Source organism: Papio anubis, chromosome 13, assembly GCF_008728515.1.
Source record: "Papio anubis isolate 15944 chromosome 13, Panubis1.0, whole genome shotgun sequence".
Lineage (NCBI taxonomy): Eukaryota > Metazoa > Chordata > Mammalia > Primates > Cercopithecidae > Papio > Papio anubis.
This window is the reverse complement of record NC_044988.1, coordinates 101,105,462-101,119,322: the sequence shown is the minus strand read 5'-3', so window position 1 is coordinate 101,119,322 and position 13,861 is coordinate 101,105,462. Positions and strand designations below refer to the sequence as shown.

The following is a 13,861-nucleotide window of genomic DNA, read 5'->3' as shown; positions in this document are numbered from 1 at the left end:
TATTAAAAACACAAAGATTGGCCGGGAGTGGTGGCGCATGCCTGTAATCCCAGCTACTCCAGAGGCTGAGGCATGAGAATCACTTGAACCCAGGAGACGGAGGTTGCAGTGAGCTGAGATCACACCCCATCACACCCCTGCACTCCAGCCTGGGCGACAGAGTGAGACTGTCTCCAAAAAAAAGAAAGAAAAGAAAAAAGAAGGAAGGAAGGGAAGGAAGGGAAAGGAAGGGAAAGGGAGGGAGGGAGGGAGGGAGAGAGGAAGGAAGGAAGGAAGGAAGGAAGGAAGGAAGGAAGGAAGGAAGGAGAAAGGAATCAGAAAAACAGATAACCAACAAAAACATACATTTCATCACCTTCCTATGGAGAGAAACAATTCACTGTGAATCTTATGTGACGCTCCCAAGAGCCCTAATAGATACCCAAGGCAGGCATAATTATTCCCATTTTACAGATGCAAGATCTGAGGCTCAGAGACTTGCTTTGTAAAGGTAACCGATGAGGACCAGAATCCAGCTGCTCAGGCTCCAAGAGACACACTTGCCCAAACAAGTAGAAACTCACTCTCAAAGGATTATTTGCCAATCCCCAAGGAAAGCAGTTATCCTCAGAAGGCAGGATTTTTTGGGCGTCTGTTTTTCCTGAGCATCTCGTACTGTTCTAACCCTGCCTTAAACTGACCAACTACCACACACTCCGTGTCTATTAACCTTTAGAGAGCTCCAAATGCTACTCTAGAGGCTCAGCACTGTATAAGCAAGCGCCCACTAATGTTTGGGCCTCGAATTCCTTCTGTATTGTCCATGCCTTAGGCCAGCACCTGTGGCATCCATTGGCACAGTTTCTATGGGTGGCACCACAAGGGGCCCATGTCTGCCTAGGACTTGACAGCAGTTACACCAACAACGGTAGGAGGAACCACTAACTGTGTCAGGCCCTCTGCTAGGCCCTTCACCGTAGCCCAAACCTGCCAAGTGGAGGTGCACGCCCCGATTTATGCAGATAAAGCCTCAGACAGCCCCAGAGTGATAGGTTTAGGGAAGAAAGCAGCAGGATCTGTACCCCAATGCCTGGGCCTCCCCAGTCCCACCTTACACCACGGCGCTGTGCATAGACATGACTAAATGGCCGCAGCGAGATTCGGAGAAACCATGCTAAGACCGCATACGAATGGTTACAAAAGCCAAATTGGATGATACTGTACAAAGCCACATCAAATGCACACTAAACCTTAAAGAAAACAAAAAAATCTTAGGGAAAGTTTACCAGTCCTGTAAACCAAAGGCATTTAATTTCAAGATTTCTCCCAGGAAGCCATTTAGCAAATGACACACTGCCCAGCCCCCCTTCTCCCACTTCCTTCAAGCTCACCACTGAAAACACCTCCTATTCTTGCCTAAAGGTGGGCTCCGACCTCCCACGATATTTAGAAGGAGGAGAAAAGAAAAAGGGAAAAAGAGGCAAAAAATCCACCTCTTAGTTTTAAGTAGGCAAATCCACTCTTCAGAGACCCACAGTTTCAACAGGGCTGAATTTCTCTCTTGGGGGTTGGGGGGAAGCAAAAGAGAAGAGGAAAAAAAAACCCATCTGGCAGGCCCCGAGTGGCGACATCCTGTTTATTATTAAACATTTTTAGCATAGAGCATTCAGCATTTCGAAAATAACCCTCTGGTTCCCGCACTCACACCAAGACTGGGCGGTCGCTCGCCTCCCTCCCCGGCCGCCAACTTTAGCGCCGCCGGGGCCCGGCCCACCCCGCGCCAGGAACGGCCCCGCGAACACCGCCGAGAGCCCCGGGCCCAAGGCCCGACCCCGCAGGATCCCGCCTCGGGCGCGTTGCTCCGTCAACTGGGCGGGGCGGGGAGCAGGGACGCCGGCCTCGAAACCCCGAGACCCGGCTGCGGGCCCGGGGACCCTCCGGCCTCTGCAGCCCGGCCCGGCCTCGGGGGCACGGGGCTGGCGGGCGAGCCCTGAGGGAGGCGTGCGGCCCCCGGACCCCGCCCGAGACTGAGGCCGCGCGGCGCCGCCACAACAATGGCGAGCGCGCCCGGGCCCGCCGCCCCCAGGCCCCGCGGCCTCCCAGCCCCGCAGCCCCGCGCCCGGCGGGAAGGAAGCGGCGGCGGCGGGGGCCGAGCCCTGCCGCGCTCGCGGACAAAGGTCGGGCAGGGCCTTAAGGCCCCCGGCGGCCGCCGCGGGAGACAAAGCCCGGCCGGGCCGCGCCGCCTCCATCTTAGCGCCGCCGCCCCCGCGCCCCGGCCCCGGCCCCGGCCCCGGCCCACCTGGTCTGGTTCCGCGGGCGCGGCCGGGCCGGGCGATGGCGGTCGGGCGGCGGTCGGGCGCGGGGGCGGCGGGATGGCGGCGGATTGCGAGGCGGCGGCGCGGGCTGCTCGCTCGCTCCCTCCCTCCTCCCGGGCTCGCTCGTCGCTGCGCGCTGGAGCCTCGGCGCCTGTCTCGCCGCTCGCTCCCTCTCGCGCTCGGCTCCCCGCCCCCCCGCCTGCCGCCGCCCCCGCCTCCTCGGCCTCCTCCTCCCGCCGCCGCCCGCAGCCTGGGCCCGCGCAGCGCCCCCTGTCGCGCCTCCCGGGAGCGGCGGCCTTGGGATCGGCCCGGGGGCCGAGCGGGGGCGGGGGCGGGGGCCCGGGGGGAGGGGCGGGGAGCGGCGGGAGGGGGCTGGGAAGGGGGGAGACTCGGGGACGACGGGAGGGGCGGGAGAGAGCGAGGCTGACCCGGGCAGAGCGGAGCTCCGGGAGGAGACCTGGAGGAGGGGCCAGGAGCCGAGAGAAGGGTCCTGGGCATGGCCTGGGCCGGGCCCGGGGGAAGAGCGCCCGGAAAGAGTGGAAAGGGATGGAGGGGGCAGTGACCGGGGAGCGAGTCCGGATCTCCGCCCCCTCCCCCATCAAAACTGCAGAGGCTCAGAACAGACTGAGCCCGGATTTTGTTAAAATATGTATACGGTATATGCACGGAAAGGAAGCAGAAATAATACTTTTTTCATTTCAAAAGCAAGGTTGTTGCACAATATGGGTACTTTGTCCCATTTTTACAAAATGAAAACTAATAAGCCCCTCCTCTTGTGTTTGTGTGATTGCAAAACAAAAGGTCCGGGAGCCTGCACTCCCATGTTGGTTACCTCCGTGGTTTGAGGTTGGGAGAGCGGAAGAGGGTTCTTACTTTTTTAGACACCTAACCAATTATAAAAGGAATTTCAAAAAGCAAATTGAAAAAAAAAAAATGCTGGGGTCTGGCACCCCAATCATCCCACCCGCTTCCAGGCACAGTTGCTAACACACTAAGCACCAGCTGCGGGCCATGCCCTATGCTAAAGCACGTGGTTTGTATCACTTAATCCTAACCCAGGGGCAGATATGGTTCTAATTCACAGGTGAGACAAAGGAGGCTCTGAGACAATGTGCCCAAAGCCACACAGCTGGACCCAGAAGGAAAATTAACCCACTTCAGCGTAACTCCAGAACTTTTTTTTTTTTTTTTGATAGAGAGTCTCTCTCTGTCCCCCAGGCTGGAGTGCAGTGGTGCAATCTCTGCTCAGTGCAACCTCCAACTCCTAGATTCAAGCGATTCTCCTGCCTCAGCCTCCCGAGTAGCTGGGATTACAAACACCTGCCACCACGCCTGACTAATTTTTGTATTTTTAGTAGAGATGGGGTTTCACCATGTTGGTCAAGTTGGTCTGGAACTCCTGGGCTAAAGTGATCCGCCTACCTTGGCCTCCCAAAGTGTTGGGATTATAGTGCAGGCCACTCTCTTTTAAATCATCAAATTTGCGCTATTCCCCTGCCAAGGTCTTCAATATTTTTCTATCTCTACAAAACAGGGAGGATGTAGTCCTAATTTTTATTTTCCATTTTGTACCTTGACCATCTTCAGGATGGCCATAGAATCGGCCCAGTGCTCAAAACCCAGCAACTAACAAAAATGATAGAAGGCAAATAAACAAATAAAAAATAAATTAAATAAATTGAGCCTCAGGTTCTTCATCTGTAAGGCTGGCACAGTGGTTCACACCTTTAATCCCACCACTTTGGTAGGTCGAGGTGGGCGGATCACGAGGTCAGGAGTTAGAGACCAGCCTGACCAACATGGTGAAACCCTATCTCTACTAAAAATACAAAAATTAGCCGGGTATGGTGGCAGGCACCTGTAATCCCAGCTACTTGGGAGGCTGAGGCAGAATTGCCTGAACCTGGGTGGTGGAGGTTGCACTGAGCTGAGATCGCACCACTGCACTCCAGCCTGGGTGACAGAGTGAGACTCCATCTCAAAAAAAAAAAAAAAAAAAAAAGATAGAAAGCAAATAAACAAAAAATAAGCTGAAGCCTCAGATTCTTCATCTGTAAGGCCAGGTGCGGTGGCTCACCCCTGTAATCCCAGCACTTTGGGAGGCTGAGGCAGATGGATCACCTGAGGTCAGGAGTTTGAGACCAACAGGGTGAAACCCCATCTCTACTAAAAATGCAAAAATTAGCCAGGTATGGTGGTGAGGGCCTGTAATCCCAGCTACTCGGGAGGCTGAGGCACGAGAATCGCTTGAACCCAGGAGGTGGAGGTTGCAGTGAGCCAAGAGCACACCACTTCACTCCAGCCTGGGCAACAGAGAGAGACTCTGTCTCAAAACAAAACAAAACAAAATGATAGGAGGAAGCTGAACAGTAACAGGGTGGTTTACTGAGCACTTACTATGTGACAGCCACTGTGCTAAATACTCCCTATAGAGTCACTCAGGTAATCCTCACGACATACCCACAAAACAGACATTACTAGTGCGCCTATCCAACAGAGAGGAAAAGTAGACTTTGTGGAGGCAATACAAAGTCCCCCACCAAAGATGTCCAAGTCCTCATCCCTGAAACCTGTGAATATGGTACTTTCTATGGCAAAAGGGACTCTGTAGGATCTTGAGATGCAGAGATGAATCCTGGATTATTTGGTTGGGCAGGTGGAATCACAAGGATCCTCACAAGAGGAAGGAAGAAGGATCAGGGTCGGAGATGTGGTTGATGAATTAATCATTTTGACTGACAAAGGAATGATGCAGGACCTCATGACCGGAAATGCAGGCCGCTTCTAGAAGCTACAAAGGACAAGGAATGGATTCTCCCCTAAAGCCTCCAGAAGAAAATGAGCCCTGCCAACCACTGTGACCTCCAGAACTTTAAGATAACAAAGTTACATAAGCCACTAAATGTGTGGTAATGTAGCAACAGAAAACTAGTGCAAACTTGGAGACTTGCTGAAGGCAACACAGCGAGGTACGGGTTAAAAGGCAACCTAGGGCCGGGCACAGTGGCTCAAGCCTGTAATCCCAGCGCTTTGGGAGGCCGAGGTGGGCGGATCACGACGTCAGGCATTCGAGACCAGCCTGACCAACGTGGAGAAACCCCGTCTCTACTAAAAATACAAAAATTAGCCAGGCGTGGTGGTACGTGCCTGTAATCCCAGCTACTCAAGAGGCTGAGGCAGGAGAACTGCTTGAACCCCAGGAGGTGGAGGTTGCAGTGAGCTGAAATTGCCCCATTGCACTACAGCCTGGGTGACAGAGCGAGACTCCGTATCAAAAAAAAAAGCAAACTAGCAGTCTTGGGAGAGAAGAGACCTGGCTTCAAATCCAGCTCAGCCACCTCCTACCTCCCTGACCATCCTCATGGAGAGAATGACATGCAGTCATCCATCCCTGCAAATTCCCAGGAGAGCCCTGGGAATCAAAGTTCATCTGTTCATTCACTGGGCACCTGCACTCTGGTGCTCACTGTGCCAGCCTCTGGGGCCATGCTGTTGAACTGGAAAGACAGGGGCCACTACAGTCAATAAAACAAACACAGGCTGGGCACGGTGGCTCACACCTGTAATCCCAGCACTTTGGGAGGCCAAGGCGGGAGGACCACAAGGTCAGGAGATCGGGATCATCCTGGCCAACACCGTGAAAACCCGTCTCTACTAAAAATACAAAAATTAGCTGGGCATGGTGGCACGTGCCTGTAATCCCAGCTATTCAGGAGGCTGAGGCAGGAGAATCACTTGAACTCGGGAGTCGGAGTTTGCAGTGAGCCGAGATCGCCACTCCACTCCAGCTTGGTGACAGAACAAGACTCCGTCTCAAAACAAACAAACACAAACTGATATTCCAAGGTTTTAGTTCTGGTTCTGCCTCCAACCAGTAGAGCTAGCCTTTTGGTGCCTAAGAGTTTCTACCTGTGAAAACTGGGTGGGGGCCGGGCACGGTGGCTCACACCTGTAATCCCAGCACTTTGGGAGGCCGAGGCAGGTGGATCACAAGGTCAGGAGATCGAGACCATCGTAGCTAACACAGTGAAAACCCGTCTCTACTAAAAATACAAAAAATTAGCCAAGTGAGGTGGCGGGCGCCTGTAGTCCCAGCTACTCAGGAGGCTGAGGCAGGAGAATGGTATGAACCCGGAAGGCGGAGCTTGCAGTGAGCCGAGATCTCGCCACTGCACTCCAGCCTGGGCGACAGAGCAAGACTCCATTTCAAAAAAAAAAAGAAAATTGGGTGGGGAGCACTGTAGTGTCTCTCCAGCTGGGATCCCCAAGCAGAGAAGAGAGCTTGGCACAAAGTAAGCACTCAATCTCCATGGTGGTTGAAAAGTGGATGCCTGGCCAACTGAGGCCAAAAACATGGCTCCTGACCAACCACACAAAACACATGGCTCACAAAACCAGCCAAATAAGCACATGCAGTAAAGCCTCTAAACCCCAGCTAGCCTGGAGGTGGGTGCCCAGCCTTCCTTCCACCACTGTCACCACTATGGTGACAAAGTATCCAGCAAAGTGTTAGAGGAAGAAAACGTACCTGGTGTTTCGAATACCTGCACTTAACAGTCGAGAAAATAGAGCATCAGAAAGTTCAATGATTTGCCCAGCCAGGTGCAGTGGCTCACGCATGTGATCCCAGCACTTTGGGAGGCCAAGGTGGACAGATCGCTTGAGCCCAGGAGTTCAAGACCAACCTAGACAACACAGTGAGACTCCAATCTCTAGAAAAAAAATTTTAAAATAAGCCCGACATGGTGGTGCACACCTGTGATCCCAGTTATTCGCGAAGCTGAGGCCAGAGGATCACTTGAGCCCAGGAGGCTGAGGCTGCAGTGAGCTGTGATCATGCCACCACACTCCAGCCTGGATGACAGAACGAGACCCTGTCTCAAAAAATAAAAAATTTAAAAAATTTTTTTAAAAACTTGCCCACGGTTACAAGTTCCAGTAAAACCAAACCTCCTAGGCCATCCAATAACAACATAATGTGAGTCACATAGATCATTTAAAGCACTCTAATGGCCATATTAAAAAAGTAACAGGAGGTCGGGCACGGTGGCTCACGCCTGTAATCCCAGCACTTTGGGAGGCCAAAGCAGGTGCATCACCTGAGGTTGGGAGTTAGAGACCATCTTGACCAACATGGAGAAACCCCGTCTCTACTAAAAATACAAAAACTGAGCCAGGCTTGGTATCGCATGCCTGTAATCCCAGTTACTTGGGAGGCTGAGGCAGGAGAATCGCTTGATTCACCGGGGAGGCGGAGGTTGTGGTAAGCCATGATCACAGTACTGCATTCCAGCCTGGGCAACAAGAGTGAAACTCTGTCTCAAAAAAAAAAAAAAAAAAAAGTAAAAGGAGCTGGGTGCAGTGGCTCACACCTGTAATCCCAGCACTTTGGGAGGCCAAGGTGGGTGGATTACCTGAGCTCAGGAGTTCGAGACCAGCCTGGGCAACACGGTAAAACCTCATCTCTACTAAAATACAAAAAATTTGCCAGGGGTGGTGGCATGCACTTGTAGTCCCAGCTACTCGGAAGGGTGAGGCAGGAGAATTGCTTGAATCCAGGAGGGGGAGGTTGCAGTGAGCCAAGATCATGCCACTGCATTCCAACAACAGAGCAAGACTGTTGCTTCTGCCTAGCAACAGAGCAAGACTCCGTCTCAAAAAAAAAAAAAAAAGTAAAAGGAGGGGCCGGGTGCGGTAATCCCAGCACTTTGGAAGTCCGAGGACAGTGGATCATGAGGTCAAGAGATCGAGACCATCCTGGCCAACATAGTGAAACCCTGTCTCTACTAAAAATACAAAAATTAGCTGAGCATAGTGGCATGTGCCTGTAGTCCCAGATACTCGGGAAGATGAGGCAGGAGAATCGCTTGAACCCAGGAGGCGGAAGTTGCAGTGAGCTAAGATCACGCCACTGCACTCCAGCCTGGTGACAGAGCAAGACTCCACCTCAAAAAAAAAGAAAAAAAGTGCCAGGCGTGGTGGCACACGCCTGTAATCCCAGCACTTTGGGAGGCTGAGGTGGGTGGATCACCTGAGGTCGTGAGTTTGAGACCAGCCTGACCAACATGGTGAAACCCCATCTCTACTAAACACAAAAAATTAGCTAGGTGTGGTGGTGCATGCCTGTAATCCCAGCTACTTGGGAGGCTGAGGCAGGAGAATTGCTCGAACCTGGGAGGCAGAGGTAGCAGTGAGCCAAGATTGTGCCATTGCACTCCAGCCTGGGCAACAAGAGGGAATCTCCATCTAAAAAAAAAAAAAAAAAAAAAAGTAAAAGGAGAGATGAATTGAATTGAATTGTAATAATGATTTTTTTTTTTTTTAAGACACCATCTTGCTCAGTTGCCCAGGCTGGAGCACGGTGGAGCAATCTCGGCTCACTACAACCTCAGCTCACCGCCCACAACGGATTCAAACAATTCTCATGCCTCAGCCTCCTACATAGCATGTGCCACCGCACCCAGCTAACTTTTTGTATTCTAGGTAGAGATGGGGTTTCGCCATGTTGGCCAAGCTGGTCTTGAACTCCTGGCCTCAAGTGATCCACCCACCTGGGCCTCCCAAAGTGCTGGGATTACAGGCATGGGCCACTGCACCTGGCCTAATAATGAATGTTATTTAGCCTACTATATCAAAAATATTACTGTTTCAACATGTAATTAATGTTTTAAAATTATAAATGAGATCATTGACATTCTTTGTGGTCACATGAAGTCTTCAAGTCCGGCATGGATTTTACACTTTATAGCACATGTCACTTAGCGCTGGGCACGTTTCATGCTCCCGGTGGCGGCACGGGGACAGTGAGCTCTTTATCCTCCCCACTGTTCCTCACAGCCTTTGCCAAAGTTTGGGAGGTGGAGGAGATGACAGTACCATGAGAGGCAGGATGACCGCATCTGTCTTATTTGATGCAAATCACCTCAGGGATTAAGTCTGGCACAACGGAGACATCACATCGGTCTAAGGCTCAGGAGGACAAGGACTTAGTCCATTTGGTTCTCTGCTGTGATGGTTAATACTGAGTGTGTGAGTGTCAACTTGAGTGGATTGAAGGATACAAAGTATTAATCCTGGGTGTGTCTGTGTGGGTGTTCCCAAAAGAGATGAACATTTGAGTCAGTGGGCTGGGGAAGGCAGACTCACCCTTATTCTGGTGGGCACAATCTAGTCAGCTGCCAGCGAATATAAAGCAGGCAGAAAACTGTGAAAGAGAGAGACCAGCCTAACTTCCCAGCCTACATCTTTCTCCCAAAGTTCTTCAGTGTTGGAACCCGGACTGGCTCTCCTTGCTTCTCAGTTTGCAGACAGCCAGCCTGCTGTGGAACCTCGTGATCGTGTAAATTAATATTTGATAAACTCCTATGTGTATATATATATATGATTTACATATATGATTATGTATATCCTACTAGTTCTGTCCCTCTAAGAGAACCCTAATACACCTGTGCTATCCTTAGCACCAAACATGGTGCCTGGTAAACAGTGAGTGCTCAATGAATTTGGTTGGTTTGTTGAATGGCAGAATGGGTGTCTGGCCCTTGACCTCATTGGCCACAACAGAAGGGACCCTGGGACTCACTAAGAATCATAGGGTTACCCGTTTCTATCATCTGACAAGAGAGGACATAAACGTATGAAAAGCCTGGAAGGACGTGGGTGTTCTGGGAAGAAAGATGAGGAAGTGTTAAGGGGGAAAGTCGAGTCAAAGGCTCCGTTCATCAGGCAGATCTGGAAGTGGGGTGACACCGTCTGGGGACAGTGGGAGCTGCTGCATCCCTGGTTGTTAAAAAGCCACAGGCATAGGCCAGGCACAGCGGGTCACACTATAATCACGGGACTCTGGGAGGCCAAGGCAGGAGGACTGCTTGAACCCAGGAGTTCAAGACCAGCATAGGCAACAGTGAGACACCCCATCTCTACAAAAAAATTAACAAAGTAGCCGAGAATGTTGGCGCACACTTGTAGTCCCAGTTACTCTGGAGGCTGAGGTGGGAGGATTGCTTGAGCCCGGGACGTCAAGGCTGCAGTGAGATGTGCTCATGTAACTACACGGCCAGCCTGGGCAACAGAGCAAGACCCTATCTCTTAAAAAAAAAAAAAAAAAAAAAAGCCACAGATCCTGTACTCGCCTCGCAAAGCTCAACGATTAGGCTACATCCCAACCACATCCCAAATTCAGGAAATCTTTTCTCTCTGCATTTCTCTCTGAGATGACAACAATAAGAATGATGGGCTGGCCGCGGTGGCTCATGCCTGTAATCCCAGCACTTTGGGAGGCCGAGGCGGGTGGATCACGAGGTCAGGAGATTAAGACCATCCTGGCTAACATGGCGAAACCCCATCTCTACTAAAAATACAAAAAATTAGCCGGGCGTGGTGGCAGGCGCCTGTAGTCCCAGCTATTCAAGAGGCTGAGGCAGGAGAATGGCGTGAATCCGGGAGGCGGAGCTTGCAGTGAGCTGAGATCTCACCACTGCACTCCAGCCTGGGCGACAAGGCAAGACTCTGTCTCAAAAAAAAAAAAAAAAAGAATGATGATTATGATGATTGCTGTTGTTTAAGGCATCTTTTCTGGGCCAGGCATGCTGCTAAGATAACTTAATTAACACTTGCAAGACTGTTATTATTTCTCCCACTTTATGGATAAGGAAATTTAGGTCAGAAGTTAAGGGACTTACATGGGTAAGTAAGGTTTTTTTTTTTTTTGAGGCGGAGTTTTTCACTCTTGTTTTCCAGGCTGGAGTGCAATGGCACGATCTCAGCTCACTGCCACCTCTGCCTCCCAGGTTCAAGTGATTCTCCTGCCTCAGCCTCCCAAGTAGCTGGGATTCCAGGCATGTGCCACCACCCCTGGATAATTTTGTTTTTGTTTTGAGACGGAGTCTTGCTCTGTCACCCAGACTAGAGTGCAGTGGCATGATGTCAGCTTACTGCAACCTCTGCCTCCTGTTCAAGCGACTCCCCTCTTCAGGCTCGCGAGTAGCTGGGATTACAGGCACATGCCACCGTGCCTGGCTATTTTTTTTTTTTTTTAAGATGGAGTTTTGCTCTTGTAGCCCAGGCTCTCGCACCCAGTGCAATGGTGCAATCTCAGCTCACTGCAACCTCCGCCTCTGGGTTCAAACGATTCTCCTGCCTCAGCCTCCCAAGCAGCTGGGATTATAGGCATGCACCACCATGACCAGCTAATTTTGTATTTTTAGGTCAGGCTGGTCTCGAACTCCCGACCTCAGGTGATCTCACCCACTTCAGCCTCCCAAAGTGCTGGGGTTACAGGCGTGAGCCCCACGCACAGCCTTGTTTTTTGTGTTCTTAGTGGAGATAGGGTTTCACCATTTTGGCCAGGCTGGTCTCGAACTCCTGACCTCATGTGATCCACCTGCCTCAGTCTCCCGAAGTGCTGAGATTACAGGCATGAGCCACTGTGCCCGGCTGTTTTCTTTTAAATATTAGGAAACTTACTGGTGTAGCTCATGCCTGTAATCCCAGCTACTTGGGAGGCTGAGGCAGGAGAATCACTTGAACCTGGGAGGCGGAGGATGCAGTGAGCCAAGATCACACCACTGCACTCCAGCCTGGGTGACAAGAGCAAAATTCCATCTCAAAAAAATAAGTAAAATAAAAGGAAACAAAACAGAACCCAACAGTTGCTCATTGGTTCATGCCAACTCTCTCCAGCCTTGCTCTCCTGGGTTCACTCATTCCTTACTTCCTGTCCATCTTCCAGCTCTGGTTCCACTTCTGTTACAGCCAGTGTGAAAATGTCTCCTTTGACTGGGCACGGTGGCTCACGCCTGTAATCCCAGCACTTTGGGAGGCCAAGGCGGGCGGATCACAAGGTTAAGAGTTCAAGACCAGGCCGGGCGCGGTGGCTCACACCTGTAATCCCAGCACTTTGGGAGGCCGAGGTGGGCGGATCACAAGGTCAGGAGATGGAGACCATGGTGAAACCCTGTCTCTATTAAAAATACAAAAAATTAGCCGGGCGTGGTGGCGGGCGCCTGTAGTCTCAGCTACTCAGGACGCTGAGGCTGGAGAATGGCGTGAACCCGGGAAGCGGAGCTTGCAGTGAGCCGAGATCACGCCACTGCACTCCAGCCTGGGGGACAGAGCGAGACTCCGTCTCAAAAAAAAAAAAAAAAAAAGTTCAAGACCAGCCTGGCCAAGATGGTGAAACCCCGTGTCTACCAAAAATACAAAAATTAGGCCAGGCGCAGTGGCTCACACTTGTAATCCTAGCACTTTAGGAGGCCGAGGTGGGCGGATCACTTGAGGTCAGGAGTTTGAAACAAGCTTGGCCATGATGGTGAAACCCCGTCTCTACTAAAAATACAAAAAATTAGCTGGGCATGGTGGTACGTGCCTGTAATCCCAGCTACTTGGGAGGCTGCGGCAGGAGAATCACTTGAACCTGGGAGACGGAGGTTGCAGTGAGCCAAGATCGTGCCACCACACTCAAGCCTGGGTGACAGAGCGAGACTCCATCTCAAATAAAACAAATAAATAAATACATACATACATACGAAAATTAGCCAGCCATGGTGGCAGGTGCCTGTAATCCCAGCTACTCAGGAGGCTGAGGCATGAGAATTGCTTGAGCACAGAAGGCAGACAGAGGTTGCAGTGAGTTGAGATCGCACCACTGCACTCCAGCCTGAGCCAACGGAGCAATACTCTGTCTCAACAAACAAACAAACAAGCAAACATAGCCGGGCAGAGTGGTGGGTGCCTGTAGTCCCAGCTACTCAGGGGCTGAGGTGGGAGGATGAGCTGAGCCCAGGAGGCAGAGGTTCCAAGGAGCCATGACTGTGCCACTGGACTCCAACCTGGGCGACAGAGCAAGACCTGTCACGGAAAAGAGCGCAGTGGCTCACACCTGTAATCCCAGCACTTTGGGAGGCCGAGGAGGGCAGATCACAAGCTCAGAAGATTGAGACCATCCCGGCTAACACAGTGAAACCCCATCTGTACTAAAAATACAAAAAACCAGCCGGGTATGGTAGCGGGCGCCTGTAGTTCCAGCTATTCAGGAGGCTGAGGCAGGAGAATCATTTGAACCAGTGAGGCGGAGGTTGCAGTAAGCCGAGATCGAGCCCCTGCACTCCAGCCTGGGCGGCAGGGCGAGACTCTATCTCAAAAAAAGAAAAAAAAAAAAAAAAGAAAAGAAAAGAAACCAAAACAAGCAAACCAAAACCCTACAACAATAAAGACTGATTTCGTGAGCTCTCACTACCTGCCAGACACAGCCTAAGCTGGGCCTGAAAGTCTTGGGGCCTGGCTCTTACGTGTTCTAGTGCTTCCTCCTTCCCGAGAAAGGGTAGGAGGATAACAGGGATTTGGCCACAGCTAACTTGTAATATGATCCGATCCAGGAATGTGAGGCCTCCAGCTGGTTCAGTCATGAGCTGTTCCAGGATTCTTGGACTGGCCACTTTCAAATGCTCTGCACCTGTTCTCCACAGTGCAGTTGTACTAACGAGACACAGCATGAGTTCCCATGTTCAGTTTAGAAGGTGGAGTCCTCTAAACTCAAGGGGAAAAATGAACAATATTCCAGGGGGAAA

The 13,861-nt window shown here is 51.5% G+C and overlaps 1 protein-coding gene across 11 annotated transcripts in view; it reads right to left on the bottom strand.

Annotated features, from left to right (window-relative positions):
• PRRC2B (proline rich coiled-coil 2B) overlaps positions 1 to 13,861 on the bottom strand; it is a 127,237-nt gene that overhangs the window by 104,344 nt on the left and 9,032 nt on the right. For 7 of the 11 annotated variants that reach the window (XR_004178028.1, XM_031654651.1, XM_031654658.1 and 4 more), the window contains exon 1: positions 2,279 to 2,351. The exons of 1 other annotated variant lie outside the window; for it this stretch is intronic. The gene's annotated coding sequence lies outside the window, so the exon portion shown is untranslated. Of the gene's footprint in view, positions 1 to 1,684; positions 1,707 to 2,278; positions 2,352 to 13,861 lie in introns of those variants that run through there. 3 more of the 11 variants (XM_031654659.1, XM_031654653.1, XM_021927114.2) reach the window with 3 other exon arrangements.